Here is a 7260-nt window from a genome sequence, read left to right as displayed (position 1 = left end):
ATTTTTAAACTACCATATTTTTTACTCTTTTTTCTTTCTTAATAAAGCAAATTAGTCATTGACCAGTTTCTTGAATTCTGGGATTTGTTTTTCAAACCAATCTTCATGAGTTCAGGATACATAAAATTCTTTGAAACAGTTTTTGACAAAATGGGCAGAGTGCTTCTGAAAACTTTCAGATCTCTTTCAACTTTTTGCTGTTCACCTGAGTATAACAGTTTTGACAGCCAGCTTTGTCTCTTGCTGCCAACACCATCCTGCATCTCCCGGGATCCTTGACAATAGTCAGGAAGTCATTCACTTACATTTATGGAGGACCCATTGTGGGAAAAGAACTGCACTAGGAACTTCACAGGAAATAGGCCATAGGACCATCACCATTGAAGTTGTCCTGTAATTAAAGTGCTATTGAAGACAAATATATTCATGATTTGTGTACTTCACTGACAGAATGAATATATAAAAACATGCCCCAAACACAATACATATGTATAGAGATTTAGCTCATAATGCATAATGCGTGTTGGGATGACTAGAGTTAAAATAATTTATTTTGGAAGACTTTGTAGAGAATTGAATTTAAAGAGGGGAATAACCCAATTAGAGATAGAATGAACTAGGGAAGGGGACACTTACTATAATGTTATGTTTACATAATGTATATAGAAAAAGATATCTTACCCCTATTTATTACAGTACCCAGTCACTCATTTTTATAGTTGACGGAAAGGACTGTGGAAAGTATCCCAAAGCCCATTTAATGAAAACACGCACAGGAAAACAGAAAAGTAAGAGCAATTAGGGAAAACCTTTAGAGTAAATAAAGGGTCGTCTTAATTTGTACAATAAAATTCACCCAAGTAAAATTGCTGGCTTATTTCTCTTTCTTTTCTAATACTTTTAAAGTAGCAATGCATTGCAGAGATATTAACATTTAAATACATCAGAATGGGAAGAAAGCTAGAGTGTCAATCATGTCATTTTTATGAAATTATCCTGAAATCGTTTGAGGCAAAGGAAACGTGATGTAGCTGCTGGGGTGACGCGCAGCCCGCCAGTGTTAGATCCTTCAAGTGCCACATCCTGCATCTTGTTAAATGTAACTCGGTCGTCTCTTTTTCAGCAAAAGGGTCTTTATTTTCATCCAGGCACTCCAGTCTTAAAGTAGACTAAAGCTTAAGTTTGTTTAAAGCTACAATATGATTATTCCTATAAAACAATTAGTGACATTTGGACCACTTTCTGATAGACTCAATTTAGTGGCAGTCTAAGTGGCTTTCTACATTTGTTGAATTCACATTTGAAAAGGCTGCTAAATACATTTGAAACAGCATTTTGTGAGGGAATACACTGGACAGATTTTTTAAATTCCATATAGGTTTATAAAACATGAGTCTTTCTTTAAAATCTGCTTAGCATATCCCACAACTTATGTCCAGTGAATCTAGAAAGTTTTGCCATGGACTGATAATTATGCAAAAATAGAAATTGTAATTCTATTCAGATTGTGACAATTGTATTTTCATACTTCGTAATGTTTTGACGTCTGGCAATTATAACGAAAAATAAATATGAAAATGGACTTATTTTGTAGTTTAATATATCCATAACAATTTATTTTGTGACTCTAAATGATATTTTGTGGGTATCCATTTGTGGGTTTAAGAAACTGTTCAAAGATAGTGGTATAATGTTAATCATTGTCCTGTTTCTGCCGGTGTATTTTAACAGTAATAATAAAAGTAAAGGGAAAATGTTTCTCTTGAAACTATTATAGTAAAACATTCCACTAGAATGGAAAATTAACTTATTCACCAGCCAATCAAGATTCCCTAGTGTTCTGAAAACAGCATGAAAAACGATTCGAACAGTTAAAATACTAAATAGTGCTGTTGACCTATGAGACATAATGACTTAAAATATAAATAGTAGTAGGAAATATTCCCATAATAGTTGTACAGGTGTTTCACCTGTTGACCTAAACTTCTCTGCTTCCTAAAGTTAAGTATGACACTTATCTGGGAAAATAATTTGCTCTGAAACGTAAATACCGATTCATGAAGCTTGCAACTTAGGTTATTTAAAAAACCACTTGCAGGTTGAGGATTTAGTGCTAATAATGGGTCCTCTACTAATTTAAGGCTTGAGTTACCATAAAAGATACAACTCTTTCTATACTGTGTAATCTGTGAAAGGTGGAGGATCTCAAACCCACATCTGGCCAAGTGAGTCACCGGCAGTTTGTTAAGATGTGAAATGCCGCTCTCCTTCAATTTGCAGCTGCCTAGGTTTGCAGGGCTGATTAGCGAAGGCAACTTCATGCTTGTTAGTCTAACACAGGGCTTCTCCACTTGCTGCTGCCTTCTCTACTCTTCATATTTCCATTTAGCTATCTTATTCTTTGTGATCAAACCTCCTGCACTTGATATGTAAATTTGGTGCATTTAAAATCGAACATGTGATACTTAAAGGACAACTTTTCAACACACAGAAGTAATAGCAGCCTATGTTCTCCTTTCCTCTTTTTCATCTAACATTTGCAATGATTCTCAAAGGGTTGTCTTTTCTTTCTGCAAAAGGGCATTTTAGAATCACTGTTTTTTACCAACAATATTTACATGATACCCTGGCCCCCTATATTCAATTCTGATGTCCAGAGGTTTGGTCAAACTCTGACTGCAGAGTCCGGCTCCATGCTCTATGAAGGTGGAAACTCTGCCTAGGAACACTGGCTCTCTGAATGTCCTTGTACCAGGCAGTGTCAAATATGATAACTGGTTTGGTCCTAACAGCCATTGGGAAGCTGGGAGATGCCCAAACTCATTTGTAGCCAAAGAAACTAAAATTTCAATTATATTGCTACAAATTGTGATCTTGTGATTTAAACCCAGGTGTCCTGTCTCATATAATATATGCATTTTCACAATTGTGGTGGCTTTCTTTCCGGGAGTTCTATAAACACCACTCAATTTTTAAAATAAAAAAATAAGAACTTATTGCCATTTGAAAACACTATATATTTGGTAATACTGTAGAATGTTCATTTTGATTAATGTCCGTATTAGCAACATACTGTAATAATTTGCAGGCTATAGGAAATCTGAAGAGAGGTCTTTAACCTGAAAAGAAATCTATAATTGAATAAAAAATAATAATAACAAAAATAATTTTCCATGCTTTGAAGAAAAGACCAAATGTATTTTGTTTTATGGACTATAACGTGGTTACTTTAGCAGCATTTTAAATGAACAAATTAGAACTCTATCAATGTTAACTGTCTACACTCCAATCCATGTTTAGTGTAAGAGCATGGAAAACTAGTATAATTGTACCTGCAAAGAAACTATTTCTACCAAACTATTTATCCAAATTGTGAGATTTCTAGGCCTATCTAACATATATTTCCCCTGACTCTTTAATTAATTAATTAATCCATTAATTAAGAGGTTAAACTTTACTCTGTGCCAGAGGTTATGCTGAGCACTGAAAATAAAATAATGAGAAAAAGTTTCTGTTCTCTTTGAGATTAGAGTCTGTTGAGGAAATTTATTATAATATAAAGTAATAAGAGCTAAACTAGATATATGCACCTAGCACCACAGAATCATAGGGGAGAGAGCTTCTAGAAGACTCACAAAACATTGTGAAAAAAGTACGCAAGCCTTTTTTTTTTAGAAAGCAATCTTATATCCTGAGTCCCTAATGCAAAATCCTGATATAGGCATATTAACTTTAGGGGAATACAATAGCCTATAATCAGGAGTAATCCAGCAAAATACATAGACAATCTGTCATCAGGTAGGGTCTTCCACAGCAATAGAGAAAATATTACTAGACAGAATGAAAACAGGTACAGGATTTGATGAAAAGAAAAGAGCAGGAGAGATGTATTATAAGTAAGTAAGTAAATAAATAAATAAATGAATGAATGAATGAATAAATAAATCTCTCTCTCTAGACCAAAATGGGTACAGAAAGCTTTGTAGATGTTTTTTATCTTTATGGTAGAAAAATTTTTTTAAAAAAGATAAATTGGCATTGGTTATCAGGACTATATATCACTAATTCTCAAAAAACTTGTAATTTGTTTTACAAGACACAATGACTGACACCTAGGCAATTCTCAAAATCTTGTTGAATAAATGGGTAAATATAAAAGAAACAATTCAAGAAATATAAGTAAAATGGTTTCAAAAGTGACTGGATTTAAGAGTAAAGAAAGAGTATACATATCTAAAATTGCATCTCTGGAACCAAATTAGGTGTGCTGGGTTACACACAGTGGCAAACACCTACAAACTCACGTTGACAGCCCAAGAAATAGATTACCATATTTAGTTTGATTCACTCAAATTTAGTTTTCTTATTTCTCTAAGTGTTTTTATTTTAGCTTAATGGAATTGAAATAGGTTTCACAGTAATTATTGGCAGTAAATTATTTATTAATTAAATAATTATTAAATTGGCAGTAATTATTTAATATGTCAAAACAAGACCACCAAACTATCTGATTGTATCAAAAAACATCAAATGTTATTTCTACAAAATTACACAGCGAGGATTACACTCGTTTAAAATTTTAAGTTCAAAAATTAATTAGTGGGCTTTTTTCTTATGTATCATCAGCACATTATTACAGTTAATTGCTAAACTTTGAGATAATAGAGTTTAAAACTGCGTGAGAATACTATTTGTTGTAGTGGACATTATTTTTATGCCACAAAGGGTGTTTTATAATATTCTATTAGATATTTGAGGGCCTTTCAAGTGCTTTAAGTTACTAAAGTTATACATCAACTTTGAAAAAACAAGCAAGAGACAAATCAGATCACCATTTAAGTCCTCAAGTCAAACCATTTTCAACTTGGATCTGTAATTTAAGAAGATTCAAGGCTGGACATATTGGATGTTATTTTCTCTTCTCATCAATACGGCAGGCATGAGAAAATGAATTTATGTTGATTGATTTTCAAAGAGACTTATTCTTTGAATATGCCCTGAAGAAAAATGGTGGAGACTTGAATTTTCTTCATAAATCACTTGTAAATAATAACTGTTAACTAATAAACAAGGCCTTTCCTAATCTCTCCCATAAGGTGACAGCTGCTCCTGTAGCCAAGGCAGTGAAATGAAACCTGGCATATAATTCTAACACCAACCCCACATCACAAAAGAAAAAAAGGGAGGGCATAGACTAGACCAAATGATATTTAACACTTGAAACAATACAGAATAGGGAAGAAAATAATTGAAGTCTTTTCTTCCTAACTCTTGCAATTTGGAGAAATCTGTGCCCTTGAAAAGCAGAATGCACTGTAGTTTTTGAGTCACCATCCGCCAAACAGTTGGTTTTGCCATTATAATAAACCCTTTTAAGGAGCTTTAATTCTAGGCTTCAGCATCTCTGTTCCCAGTCGTAATCAGTTTCAAACTCTTTAAAAACATTTTTAAGAAGAGAAAATAGGCTGCTTCCTAGAACATACAGATTTTAGTAAACTTACATCTGAGGTGCAACATTCTTTTCAGTGGTAACAAAGGGAAACTATATGCACCTGCTTTGCCTGAGTCAGATGGAAAGTAGTCCTTTAAACAATACTGCCTGGTTTCTTCACTTTGTTTTGTTTAGTACAGATCTGCTTATTTACTTATTCAGTGAGAAACTGTGTGCTATACCTTTGCTGAAAGCAAATAACTAATAACTTCATGTCCTGAAACACTCAACAGCCAACCTGCTCATTTCATTTGTATTCCAGGGACGCCTCATTTTTTCCTCCTCACTGCCTAGCCTGTACTGATCAGTATTAACAATGGGATTTTTGTCTCACTTGAAAACTTTCTTGTTCCATTTGAGTTGAGGTGGGGACACTCTCACTTAAAAACAAAACAAAACAACCACCACAATAACAAAAAACCCAAACAGGTATTCTGGTATTTTCAGTGTTTAATTATTGCAATAGATTAATATTCTGGAAAACTGCATTCACTTATCAGATAATCTAATAAAGAAGCTGTAGTGATTATACTGCTTAACTAGGTGAAAAAGGAAAAGTCCCATGTTTAAAACATTTTGAAATGTTGAAAAATATGATCGATTTAAAAAGTCGAAAGAAAAGAGAGACTGTGGAAATGTTAAATTCTGTTCCTATAACTGGATTTTAGCCACTTTTGGCTACGCAGACACTAAACATAAAATTTTATGCATCCCTTTTTTGTCACTCTCTTCTGTTCCCCCCCACAAACTTAATACAACTCACCTGCTAGCCCTTCGAATCAAATTCTCAAGGAAAGGGAAGCTACCGCCTCACCTTACTGCTAAAGAACTTCCCCTGTAATTTCTGATACCCCTTAATTGTTTAAATTTTTCTTAAAATCTAGAGCCACAGCTAACGTGACTGGCCAGTTTCCGGACCCCTGCATTGATTTAACATCTATCATGTTAATTCATTTGAAAAACAAAAAGGCTTTTATCTTGAGTCCCTATTTACCTTAAATCTCATGATGAACACTGATGTCACAAGAGAAGACATATAAGTGTTTTTTCTTAAACTGTTGCAAGTTCACTTCCCAGGAAGGGCTAGCTTATTTTACTGAGATCTCTGTTCATGGGTGGGTAAGAGGGAAAGAGAGGAGTTGATGCTTCCCTAGAGATTGAATTCCCTCTGCCTTTTACCAATCCTTCCTCTCAACTCATGCTTTCACGCATTGCTTGTACCAAAAGCATTCACAAGGGTCAGATTTTTAAAAAGTGTAACTTAATTTCTTAAATATTGCTTTTAACCTGCTACCACCCACCTCCCCCCGTTCTCAGCGACTACGACAATAGTTCTTAAATAACTACCATTTTTTCGCTAGAATGAATAATACATCAACTATTTAGTTTTCCCAATTAATAAGATGTCTTCTGATCTTCTAAAGAATGTTTTCACCCACACAATTCTTTTATAGAAAAAAAAAAAAAATTCAACTTCCCTGTACCAGAAAAACCCTCATTAAAAATGAATTTCCAGCATGAGATGTCAGAGCAAGGGCAAATGTTCTACTCTGATATTTGCTGTAATTCTGTTGATCATAGGCCTTTCTCATATACTAATGAAGCATTCTCTTGAAGGAAAAATGGGAGATAGCAGACGAATGGAAACTAATATAGATTTTTTTACATGACTCAATTGAATAACACCTTGGGAAGAGTATGGAAATTTGTGTATGTTTTTTAGTATTGGTTTCCTTCTTGGTGTTGTTTCTTAGGAGAGCTGGTTAACC

Source organism: Eubalaena glacialis, chromosome 8 (assembly GCF_028564815.1).
Source record: "Eubalaena glacialis isolate mEubGla1 chromosome 8, mEubGla1.1.hap2.+ XY, whole genome shotgun sequence".
NCBI lineage: Eukaryota > Metazoa > Chordata > Mammalia > Artiodactyla > Balaenidae > Eubalaena > Eubalaena glacialis.
Note: the sequence above shows the minus strand (reverse complement) of the source record.